We start from the raw sequence: 13,171 nt of genomic DNA on the forward strand, positions 1-13,171 counted from the left end.
CTACCTCAAAGCCAAAGGGGGAAAAAGCAGAGGAAACAAAGAAATACTTATCCCTGTGATCTCGTAAAGAGCTGCGGTTATTTTTGTTTCCAGAACGCATCTAAGAGCAGGGCTGTTGGACCGTTACAGGGCAGGGTCTTCCCCATCCCTGGAAATCTTTCACCTCTGATAGGGTTGCCAGTCTCCAGGTGGGACCTGGAGATGTCTTGGTTCCAGATGACCTGGAATTACAACTGATCTGCAGACTACAGAGACCCCTTCCCCTGGAGAAAAGGGCAGCTTTGGAGGAGAGATTCTACAGCAAGGGTGGCCAAACTTGCTTCATGCAAGAGCCACACAGAATAAATGTCACATATTGGAGAGCCACAAGACATGAATGTCAGATGTTTGAGGGAGAGAGGGAGGAAAATAGATGGTGGAGGGAGGGAGGAAAATAGATGGAGAGAGGAAGGAAGGAAGGAAAATAGGGAAGGGAGGGAGGAAGGGAGGGAGGAAAATAGATGGGGAGGGAGGAAGGGAGGGAGGGAGGAAAATAGATGGGGAAGGGAGGGAGGGAGGAAGGAAGGAAAATAGAGGAGGGAGGAAAATAGATGGGGAAGGGAGGGAGGGAGGAAAATAGATGATGGATGGAGGGAGGAAAATAGGGGAGGGAGGGAGGAAAATAGATGGAAGAGGGAGGGAGGGAGGGAGGGAGGAAGGAAGGAAGGAAGGAAGGAAGGAAGGAAGGAAGGAAGGAAGGAAGGAAGGAAGGAAGGAAGGAAGGAAGGAAGGAAGGAAGGAAGGAAGGAAGGAAAATAGATGGGGGGTGAAAGAGATGGAAAGAAAGCAACTTTAACTTTAAATGCATTCTCCAAGCTGTTGGCTGGCTTGGCTCAAAGTGATTTAAAGAGAGAAATGCCTTCTCCAAGCCAGCCAATAGGGTGGTGGGGGCTTCAAGAGCCACACGTTATGTGTGAAAGAGCCACCGTTTGGCCCCCCCTGTTCTACAGCACGATAGCCTGCTGCGGACCCTCCCCTCCCCCGAGCCCCTTATCCCTAAGTTCCACCCCCCAAATCTCCAGGCATCTCCCAGCCTCGAGCTGGCCACCCTAAATGAAATCACGTCTTTGCTTTCAAAGCAGCATTTTGAATATATGGGAGCAAGGCATACCTGAAACTTCAGTGTTCGCTGCAGGGCAAGTAGGGTCACGGAGAAGCTTCTTACTGCACAATAAACCTCAGACATCATGTGGCTTCCCGGTGGATTTAAGCCCCCGTCGTCGTTGATGCTCCTAGGCCAAGCAAAAAAAGAAAGGAACGAGATTTGAACAAAGGATGAATCAATGCTATTGGCCCAAATCCAGATATAACACCCAAGTTGGGGCTGCGATAGGAATGCGCAAGAGCTGAATGAAAAAAAAATGTGTCCCCCACAAAGCTGCACCACGACCCTTGGCCTTCCGAGGCAGAGTGGAGACTCGAACCCGGCTCCCCCGGCTCCTAGGCCAGCCCTCTGACTGCTACGCCATGCTATTTTCTTTCCCCTCTTTTCCATATGCCTCTTGGAAACACTTGGAAAAAATTGCCTTAACATGTAGTGGTTAAGTGCTTGGACTCTTATCTGGAAGAACCGGGTTCGATTCCCCACTCCTCCACTTGCACCTCCTGGAATGGCCTTGGGTCAGCCATAGCTCTGGCAGAGCTTGTCCTTGAAAGGGCAGCTGCTGTCAGAGTTCTCTCAGCCCCACCCACCTCACAGGGTGTCTGGTGTGGGGAAGAAGATCAATGAGATTGTAAACTGCTCTGACACTCTGTGGGCACACATGCCACCAGTGCTCTGCCAGCTGCACTGGTTACCAACTGAATACCGGATAGAATCATAAAGTCAGAAGGGACCTCCAGGGTCATCTAGTCCAACCCCTGTACAATGCAAGAAACTCACAAATACCTCCCTCTAAATTCACAGGATCCTCATTGCTGTCAGATGACAGCAAGCCTTTGTTTAAAAACCTCCAAGGAAGGAGAGCCCACCACCTCCCGAGGAAGCCCTTTCCACTGAGGAACTGCTCTAACGGTCAGGAAGTTCTTCCTAATGTTGAGCCGGAAACTCTTTTGATTTAATTTCTGTGGCTACCTTCTGGGGCCACAGAAAACAATTCCACACCATCCTCTAGATGACAGCCCTTCAAGGACTTGAAGATGGTGATCCTATCACCTCTCAGCTGCCTCCTCTCCAGGCTAAACATCTCCAGCTCCTTCAACCTTTCCTCATAGGACTTGGTCTCCAGACCCCTCACCATCTTTGTTGCCCTCCTCTGGACCCGTTCCAGCTTGTCTATATCCTTCTTAAAATGGGGTGCCCAAAACTGAACACAATACTCCAGGTGAGGTCTTACCAGAGCAGAGCAAAGCGATACCATCACATCACATGATCTGGACACTATACACTATAGCCCAAAATTGCATTTGCCTTTTTAGCCACCGCATCACACTGTTGACTCATGTTCAGCATACGATCCATTAAGACCCCTAGATCCTTTTTGCACATACTACTGCTAAGACAAGTCTCCCCCATCCTACAACCATGCATTGGATTTTTCCTACCTAAATGCAGAACTTTACATTTATCCCTGTTAAAATTCATTTTATTGGTTTTAGCCCAATTTTCCAGCCTATCAAGGTCATCAAGGTGTCTTCTGTGTTTGCAACCCCTCCCAATTTAGTATCATCTGCAAATTTAATAAGCATTCCCTCTATTCCATCATCCAAATCATTGATAAAGATGTTGAACAAAACAGGTCCCAGGACAGATCCTGGAGGCACTCCACTTGTCACTCCTCTCCAAGAGGATGAGGAACCATTTACAAGCACTCTTTGGGTGCGATCTGTCAACCAGTTACAGATCCACCTAACGGTAACAGGATCCAAACCACATTTCACCAACTTGTCAACAAGGGTTGTATGTGGAACCTTATCAAAAGTCTTACTGAAATCAAGATAAACGATGTCTACAGAATCCCCCTGATCCAGCAAGGTAGTCACTTTCTCAAAAAAGAGATCAGGTTAGTCTGACATGACTTGTTCTTGAGAAACCCATGCTGGCTCTTAGTAATCACATCCATTCTTTCTAAATGTTCCAGGACCGACTGTTTGATGATTTGTTCTAAAACTTTTCCAGGTATAGACATCAAGCTGACAGGTCGGTAGTTACCTGGATCCTCTTTTTCCCCCTTCTTGAAGATGGGAACAACATTCGCCCGCCTCCAATCTTCTGGCACCTCTTCTGTTTGCCAAGAATTTTCAAAAATAATAGCCAGAGGCTCAGAAATTACAGGATAGGGGCTCATAGAATTGGACCCACTGGTCCAATCTTTCTGAAACTTAGGGGGTATTTTGGGAAGAGGCTCTGAATGCTATGCTGCAAATTTGGTGCCTCTACCCCAAAAAACAGTCCCCTTCCCGAGCCCCAGATACCAATGGATCAATTCTCCATTATTCCCTATGGGAATAAGTCTCCGTAGGGAATAGTAGAATTTTCAGCAGACATTTCCCTCCCTCTCTCTGCTTTCTGATGACCCTGGGTAGGCCTCCAGACTGGGGGTTCCCCTGCCCCCACCTGGGGACTGGCAGCCCTAATGGAATATAATAAATAAATAAAGATAAATCTATGTTCTTCTTCTTAGAATCATAGAGTTGGAAGGAACCTCTAGGGTCATCTAGCCCAACCCCCTGCACAATGCAGGAAACTCACAAACATCTCGCCCAAAAATCACAGGATCTTCATTGCTGTCAGATGGCCATCTAGCCTCTGTTTAAAAACCTCCAAGGAAGGAGAGCCCACCACCTCCCAAGGAGAAAGCCTGTTCCACTGAGGAACCGCTCTAAACTCAGAAATCCTTCCCCCTAAATTCACAAGATCTTCATTGCTGTCAGATGGCCATCTAGCCTCTGTTTAAAAACCTCCAAGGAAGGAGAGCCCATCACCTCCTGAGGAAGCCTGTTCCACTGAGGAACCACTCTAAACTCACAAACACCTCCCCCTAAATTCACAGGATCTTCATTGCTGTCAGATGGCCATCTAGCCTCTGTTTAAAAACCTCCAAGGAAGGAGAGCCCACCACCTCCCGAGGAAGCCTGTTCCACTGAGGAACCGCTCCAAACTCGCAAACACCTCCCCCTAAATTCACAGGATCTTCATCGCTGTCAGATGGCCATCTAGCCTCTGTTTAAAAACCTCCAAGGAAGGAGAGCCCACCACCTCCCGAGGAAGCCTGTTCCACTGAGGAACCGCTCCAAACTCGCAAACACCTCCCTCTAAATTCACAGGATCTTCATCGCTGTCAGATGGCCATCTAGCCTCTGTTTAAAAACCTCCAAGGAAGGAGAGCCCACCACCTCCCGAGGAGGAAGCCTGTTCCACTGAGGAACCGCTCTAAACTCACAAACCCCTCCCCCTAAATTCACAGGATCTTCATCACTGTCAGATGGCCATCTAGCCTCTGTTTAAAAACCTCCAAGGAAGGAGAGCCCACCACCTCCCGAGGAGGAAGCCTGTTCCACTGAGGAACTGCTCTAACGGTCAGGAAGTTTTTCCTGATCTTTCGTCTTCGTTGTCTTCGTCTTCTTCTTCTTCATAGATAAAGCAGGATTAATACTGGATAAAACATAGGCGTTCCCGAGGCCCCGCCCTCCTGTATAGAGCTCCAGTTTTCCCTGTAGATTCACTTATTTGGCATAGCTCTGTTAAGAATGCAGCCTTCGAGGATCTTAAAAAAAAAAAACATTTTCCTGCTGATTTCTTGTAGGAGATACTGCATCTATTTACAGGCAAGCCACAATAATGCCTTGGCATGTCATAACAACATTCTCAGACATCACAACACGCTGCAGCCCCGTAGGAGAGATGCTAAGAGCTCAGAGCCACTGTATATTTACATGCTATTCTTCACAGAAAGAAGAACACCAAATGGAAGGGGGAGGGGGGAGTTGCTGGGCATTCCCTACTGAAGAAAGGGAGTGCATTTCGTAGAGTTTGCTATGGAACAGAAAAGCCGTCTGTAGTGGTCCCATTTCCCCCACATTAGAACATTTTAAAACTGCCTTTCATTGAGGCAGGATTCCGGAGCCTAGGGTTGCCAATCCCCAGTTGGGGACAGGGGATCCCCCAGGTTGGAAGGGCCCCACCCTGCTTCAGGGTCATCTCTGGCTCAGGCACATCAGAAGCAACGTTCCCTCTAAGCTGTGGAGTCCTGTGAGCAAAAATTCTACTTTGTGAGCTACTGGCATTAAAGTTGTGAGCTCCTGCATAAATTAGTTTGCTCTAGGGCAGGGGTGTTAAACATGCAGCTTGGAGGCCGAATCAGGCTCCTATCAGGCCCCCGAGCAACTGTCCATCCTCTGCTTCCTTCTCCCTCTCTCTTGCTTCCTTCTGCATCACAACTTGCTTTGCCAGGCTTGCTCATTCGCACAGGAGCTACAGAGCAAAACCTCGATTTTCTCCATTGGCTGAGGCTCCTCCCTTGGGGAGGAAGGGGGGAGGAATAGCTTGCTTTGCCAAGCTCCCTCAATCGCGCAGCAGAGCTACTGAGCCAAACCTCTCTCCCTTCTATTGGCTGAGACTTCTCCCCCACCCAGTCCCTGGGAAAGGAAGGGAAGAGCCAGACCTTCCTCCGCCCAGTTCCCTGAATCCCATGAGAGAAAGCAACTTTAAGACCAATCAGGGTAACGTTTTAAGCATGTTTTACATTTTTTTAAAAAAAAAAATTGTGTTTGTCTGTGTTCTTTATAAAATTTATCTCTCTGCTACCTGATCTTAAACAGGTACACACATGGCCCAGCCCCTTAAGGTCTCATTTATGCCAGATGCGGCCCTCATAACAAATGAGTTCGACACCTCTGCTCTAGGACCATTTTTTCCTGAGCTGAGACAAAAATGTGGGCGCTAAGACCTGTCCATCATTGGCTTCATCAGGGAGGGCTTCTAGTGTCCTGGCCCCACTGATGGACCTTCTGATGGCACCTGGTGTTTTTGGTCACTGTGTGACACAGAGTGTTGGACTGAATGGGCTGTCGGCCTGATCCAACATGGCTTCTCTTATGTTCTTATGTGACCCAGAATGTTGGACTGAATGGGCTGTCGGCCTGATCCAACATGACTTCTCTTATGTTCTTATGTGACACAGAGTGTTGGACTGGATGGGCCATTGGCCTGATCCAACATGGCTTTTCTTATGTTCTTATGTGACACAGAGTGTGGGACTGGATGGGCCACTGGCCTGATCCAACATGGCTTCTCTTATGTTCTTATGTGACACAGAGTGTGGGACTGGATGGGCCATTGGCCTGATCCAACATGGCTTCTCTTTTGTTATTATGTGACACAGAGTGTTGGACTGGATGTGCCACTGGCCTGATCCAACATGGCTTCTCTTATGTTCTTATGTGACACAGAGTGTTGGACTGGATGGGCCACTGGCCTGATCCAACATGGCTTCTCTTTTGTTCTTATGTGACACAGAGTGTGGGACTGGATGGGCCACTGGCCTGATCCAACATGGCTTCTCTTATGTTCTTATGTGACACAGAGTGTTGGACTGGATGGGCCACTGGCCTGATCCAACATGGCTTCTCTTTTGTTCTTATGTGACACAGAGTGTTGGACTGGATGGGCCACTGGCCTGATCCAACATGGCTTCTCTTATGTGACACAGAGTGTTGGACTGGAGGGGCCATTGGCCTGATCCAACATGGCTTCTCTTATGTTCTTATGTGACACAGAGTGTGGGACTGGATGGGCCACTGGCCTGATCCAACATGGCTTCTCTTTTGTTCTTATGTGACACAGAGTGTGGGACTGGATGGGCCACTGGCCTGATCCAACATGGCTTCTCTTTTGTTCTTATGTGACACAGAGTGTGGGACTGGATGGGCCACTGGCCTGATCCAGCATGGCTTCTCTTATGTTCTTATGTGACACAGAGTGTTGGACTGGAGGGGCCATTGGCCTGATCCAACATGGCTTCTCTTATGTTCTTATGTGACACAGAGTGTGGGACTGGATGGGCCACTGGCCTGATCCAGCATGGCTTCTCTTATGTTCTTATGTGACACAGAGTGTTGGACTGAATGGGATGTCGGCCTGATCCAACATGGCTTCTCTTATGTGACACAGAGTGTTGGACTGGATAGGCCATTGGCCTGATCCAACATGGCTTCTCTTATGTTCTTATGTGACACAGAGTGTTGGACTGAATGGGCTGTCGGCCTGATCCAACATGGCTTCTCTTCTGTTCTTAGTTTAGGGGAGTTGGGGAGGGGACACCCTTGATGCTGAACAGTTATCAGCCTGGCTTTTAGTCCCTTAAGTGGCATGTGGTAGATGGAGATGAAGTTGAACAGCTCTCAGCACTGTTTTATGCCCAAGCCAGGGTGAAGTAAGCCAGTGGTGATGCTGAAGGACCTGTTGTAGAGAATGTGTGTAAAAAGTCACCGCCAACTTCTGGCAACCCCAGCAAGAGGTCTCCAAGGCAAGTGAGAAGCCGAGGGGGTTTGCCATTGCCTTCTTCTGCAGAGTCTCCCTTGGAAGCTGCTTCGAGCTTGCTCACAATAACTCAGTTTTGACGGAGCGCTGGTCAGAAGTGTGCATGCGCACAGAAGCTTACATTCCGAAGAAAAGTTTGTTTGTCTTAACGGTGCTACTTGACTCCTGCTTTAACCCCCTTTCTAATTTTTCTAAAACGACATCCCTGTAAGGTAGGGCATTAACAGCAACAGCTTGTAGAACTTTGCCTGTTAACAGATGTGGGGGGGGGGGAACCGCATCAAAGAGCCGACTCTGTGAAATGACAACTTCTGGATTTAAAATGATCGCGGCGCTCATTTTTAATAAATTGTCAGTGGGTCCCTGCTGAGGTTTCCGCAGGTCTCCTAAATTGTCGGAAGGAACCCGTGGTCCTTTCCCCACATTTGGAATCTGAGTGCTTTTCTCAGCAGCTAAACACCAGCCGCGCTGCATTTATTACATTAAATAGGCTATCGACGGCTTTTCGTCTCACGTTGCCAGTGAGAAACGGAGGGGCCAAAGACACGGTAATTTTCCACATTTAGGGCATTATTACAGCAGCTTCCTTTCCTGATTAGTTCTTGGGGTTTTTTTTTCCTGCTGGGCTCATCCCAAGCAATCTCTTTTTTGTGTTCCTTTGGAGCCATTCCAGCTGTTAATACAGGCAAACAAAGAAAAAGTGGGAACGTCTTGGAGGGTACTCGGGATGGGGCGGCCCGAGGGGACTGAGTTATGACGTCCCTGGTTCAAATCTCACCTCTGCTTCTAACGGAGGAGGCTTCAGGAGAAAAGACAGAGCCCTGGAGCCACGGGAAATTTGGGCAGGCGAAAGGGATTTTTGCCCACTGAGCGTCGCTTCCTCATTGCCCCGTACTGGTTGTTGCTTAAACGCCCTCCCCAACAAATGCTATTCTTAGGGGAAAAGGAGACACAGAAGAGGAAGAGGAGGAAAAGAAGAGGAGGAGGAGGAAGAGGTTGGATTTATATCCCACCTTTCACTCTGAATCTCAGAGCAGCTCACAAACTTTTGTGGCTTTACCGTCCTCCCCCATAACAGACACCCTGTGAGGTGGGTGGGGCTGAGAGAGCTCTTCCAGAAGCTGCCCTTTCAAGGACAACCTCTGCCAGAGCTATGGCTGACCCAAGGCCATTCCAGCAGGTGCAAGTGGAGGAGTGGGGAATCAAGCCCAGTTCTCTCAGATAAGAGTCTGTGCACTTAACCGCTACACCAAACCAAACTGGTTCTACACCAAATACTAGCTTGGGAGGAAGAAACCTGCAGCCGGAGGTGGAATTAGTAAAAACTGCCTTAGTGAAAACTGCCATTCTGTGCATGGGAATCCCTTTTTTTGGATCCAAGGCCCGATGTCTAAACCTCAGCACCTTTCCATCAGCAGAATAACCTACTTTAAAGGTTTGTTGTGAAGATGTCAGGTGGCTTTGGATGCTCAGACGTTACAAGAAATGCTGAACATTCCCATTGCCACCTTCTTTTTCTGTTTCTAGCTTTGCCTTTGCAAGCATGGTGTGGAGCTCTGGGGAAGACGGTTAGTCGGGACTGAGAAGGTTGCCAGTTTGAACCCTGCCTCAACCAGTAATTCGCTCACCGTGCAATCCTCTCAGGGCTGACTCTTCCACTAGGCAAACTAAGTGGTTGCCTAGGGTGCCAGCCCTGGGAGCACCAAATTAGGCACCCCCACCTTTTTGTGAAAAAAATTCCTTCCCTCCCTCATCGAGTTGCTTCTTCCCTTTGCCCCCACTTCTTCCCACCCCAAATCGCTGCTGCCTTCTTCCCCCTTTCCGCCGCTTCTCCCGGCCTCCTTCCCCATCCCAAATCATGGCTGCCTTCTTCCCCCTTTGTTGCCGCTTCTCCCGGCCTCCTTCCCCTCCCCACCCCAAATCATGGCTGCCTTCTTCCCCCTTTCCGCCACGTCTCCCGGTCTCCTTCCCCTCCCTCCCCACCCCAAATCATGGCTGCCTTCTTCCCCCTTTCCGCCGTTTCTCCCAGTCTCCTTCCCCTCCCTCCCCATCCCAAGGGGGTGGCAGAAAGTGTGTGGGGGGGAAGGGGGGCAGTGGGGGACAAGGCTACCTGGGCCTCTGCAGAGTTACTCTAATGCAAGCCCATTGGTTAAAACAGTCTCAGCCTCCCCTAATGACATTGATTTGCCTTACAAAGCCATCATGAGAACTGCTGCAATACCATCCGCAGACAGGGTTGCTGGGTCCAGTTCAAGAAATATCCGGGGACTTTGCGGGGTGGAGCCAGGAGAAGTACTGTGACAAGCATAATTGAGCTCCAAAGGGAGTTCTGGCCATCACATTTAAAGGGACTGTGTGCTTTTTAAATGCCTTCCCACCTTTGGAATTAATGAAGGATGGGGGGTATAAGAACATAAGAGAAGCCATGTTGGATCAAGCCAATGCCCATCCAGTCCAACACTCTGTGGTACACAGTGGCCAAAAAAAACCCAGGTGCCATCAGGATGTCCATCAGTGGGGCCAGGATACTAGACGCCCTCCCACTCTTGCCCCCACCCCAAGCACCAAGAATACAGAACATCACTGCCCCACACAGAAGAACATAAGAGAAGCCATGTTGGATCAGGCCAATGGCCCATCCAGTTCAACACTCTGTGTCGCACAGTCGCCAAAAAATCCAGGTGCCATCAGGAGGTTCATCAGAGAAGCCAGAACTCCTGAAGCCACTGTGGCCTCCCAAGCAACAAGAATACAGAGCATCACCCATTCTCTGGTCTCTTCAGCAGAGACAAGTTGGCTCCAAATATCAATCGTTTCTTTGCAAGGCTCCATGTTAGGGTTGCCAAGTCCAATTCAAGAAATATCTGGGGACTTTGGGGGTGGAGCCAGGAGACATTGGGGGCGGAGCCAGGAGACATTGGGGGCGGAGCCAGGAGACATTGGGGGTGGAGCCAGGAGACATTGGTGGTGGTGCCAGGTGCAAGGTTGTGACAAGCATAATTGAACTCCAAAGGGAGTTCTGGCCGCACACCTTTGAAATGCTTCCCTCCTTTGAAAATTATGTAGGATGGGGCATCTTCTTTTGGGGCTTATAGAATTGGACCCCCTGGTCCAATCATAAGAACATAAGAGAAGCCATGTTGGATCAGGCCAATGGCCCATCCAGTCCAACACTCTGTGTCACACAGCGGCAAAAAATTTTATATATACACACACACTGTGGCTAATAGCCACTGATGGACCTCTGCTCCATATTTTTATCTAAACCCCTCTTGAAAGTGGCTATACTTGTGGCCGCCACCACCTCCTGTGGCAGTGAATTCCACATGTTAATCACCCTTTGGGTGAAGGACTTCCTTATATCCATTTTAACCTGTCGGCTCAGCAATTTCATCGAATGCCCACGAGTTCTTGTATTGTGAGAAAGGGAGAAAAGTACCTCTTTCTCTACTTTCTCCATCCCATGCACAATCTCGTAAACCTCTATCATGTCACCCCGCAGGCGACGTTTCTCCAAGCTAAAGAGTCTTGAAACTTAGACGATGTTTCAGGGGAAGAGGTCAGTTGGAATTCCAGGACTTCTACAGGGCTCTCCGGAAGGCTGGCAACCCTAGTTTTGCATGGCTGGTAGAAAACAGAGAACTCATTTGGAAGGAGATCCACTTTCTCGTCTTAACGGCCCCCTGTTACACCGCCACATCAAAAAGCAGCACGTTCCCGCCAGGCACCTGTTTACCTGCTTCTCAACCTAATTGCAAAATCTCTTGAGCCCCTCCTGGATGGAAGAGAAGCTTCCCCACCGAAAGCAATATCGGATCGGCCTCCCCGGAGGCCTCTTGCACTCTCAGAGAACTCTACAAGCTTCCCTCATTTGTCTTAACTTATTACCCGACCTGCAAATGAGCAAACAAACTGAGTGGGTTCGTTCTCTCTCGCGCTCACCCTCTCACTTCCTCCCCACCCCGAAGCAACATGACTCAGAAGATTCCATTACTCATATCACACATTCCCCAAGAATCCAGCATCTACTCTTCCATTCAAGTCCTTTGGGGTTGTTTTCTGCTGAGAGGAAATGTTTCCAAGAAGGAAAGGGGGCAGGGAGGGAAGAGTACGGCCCCAAGTAGCATTTTGATCCTGTTTGCGACGTTGTAACGTCAACGGCGTTCATTAACAGACCGCTTTGCCAATTAATTGCAAACTACACATCGGGCACGCCGCCTGTGCGGCAAGCAAGGAGCTCTGACGTCGTCGGGAATAAGTAAATCCGACCGCAAACAGTTCCGCAAAGACCCGCCTGTGGAAGAGGCTGCCTGTCGCCTCCCAGAATGAGTAAAAGCTGTGGCTCGGGATCCCTTGAGACCCGTCATTCTGCCGTGCCTCTGCAACCACTGTCACCCTTCACAGGCGTAAATGCTGCAGAGGAAACTACCGCACACATACACACAACAACAACAATAATAATAATAATAATAAATTTTATTTGTATCCCGCCCTCCCCGCCGAAGCAGGCTCAGGGCGGCTAACAGGACATGGTCTACACCATGATTTGTATAAAACAATTTTAAAATACAGTTAATAAATACATTTAAAAACAGTTACATAAAAATTTAAAACTACAATAAATTAGGTGCTATTTCCAATAGATGTATTCCGGCGGCTAGATGTCGCTTTCAGGGTTCCTTATAAGCTTGCAGAAAGAGGGTGGTTTTGCAAGCCCTGCGGAACTGATTAAAGTCCCGCAGGGCTCGTACTTCCTCTGGTAGTTGATTCCACCAGTGGGGGGCCATTATGGAGAAGGCCTGCTCCCTTGTTACTTTCAGTTTGGCCTCCTTTGGTCCAGGGATCCTTAAAAGGCTTTGGGAGCTAGATCTTAGTGCTCTCTGGGGAACATGTGGGGAGAGGCAGTCCCTAAGGTAGGCAGGTCCTCGGCCATATAGGGCTTTATAGGTAATGACCAGCACCTTGTAGCGAACTCGGAATATAACTGGCAGCCAGTGCAGTTCCTTCAGCCCAGGCCGCACATGTTCCCACCGAGGTAGTCCCACTAGCAGCCTGGCCGCCGCATTCTGCACTAGCTGCAACTTCCGAGTTCGGCACAGGGGCAGCCCCATGTAGAGGGCATTACAGTAGTCTAATCCCGAGGTGACCGTTGCATGGATCACTGTTGCTAGGTCGCTACGTTCTAGGAAGGGGGGCCAACTGTCTCGCCCTTCTAAGATGGAAGAAGGCGGATTTAGCAGTGGCTGCTATCTGCGCCTCCATTGTCAGGGAGGGCTTTTATTGGCATATCTAAAGAGATAAAATAGAGGGTTACAGATCGGGAGAGTAGAAAATCCACACAGAATAAAATCAGGATTAAAAACAAAGTCGCCAAGCCTGATACACACTACTATTTATCAGGATAAGTAACCGCAGCTCTGTAAAGAAACTTTGCTACTGATTCAGTTATTTCCGAATCAGAATTATCAAGTCTCTAACCCTAACCCTAACTCCTCATTCTGGCAATTTCAATCTGGGATATAAAAACTCCCGGCGGGATGCCAAATAGAGAGGACGCGGGAGAAGAACGTGGGCGACAGTCTCAACACAATCCATCTTACAGAGACAGCACCTACTCGAATAGGGAGTCCCTTGGAATCTGCCAGATAAAAT

General features: G+C 49.1%; 1 protein-coding gene across 4 annotated transcripts in view; it reads right to left on the reverse strand.

Moving 5' to 3' along the window:
• LOC132588152 (protein ELFN1-like) overlaps window positions 1-13,171 on the reverse strand; it is a 644,710-nt gene that overhangs the window by 463,177 nt on the left and 168,362 nt on the right. For all 4 annotated transcript variants that reach the window (XM_060260491.1, XM_060260490.1, XM_060260492.1 and 1 more), the window contains exon 2: window positions 1,151-1,271. The gene's annotated coding sequence lies outside the window, so the exon portion shown is untranslated. The remainder of the gene's footprint in view (window positions 1-1,150; window positions 1,272-13,171) is intronic.

This window comes from Heteronotia binoei, chromosome 20 (assembly GCF_032191835.1).
Source record: "Heteronotia binoei isolate CCM8104 ecotype False Entrance Well chromosome 20, APGP_CSIRO_Hbin_v1, whole genome shotgun sequence".
In the NCBI taxonomy this organism is placed as follows: domain Eukaryota; kingdom Metazoa; phylum Chordata; class Lepidosauria; order Squamata; family Gekkonidae; genus Heteronotia; species Heteronotia binoei.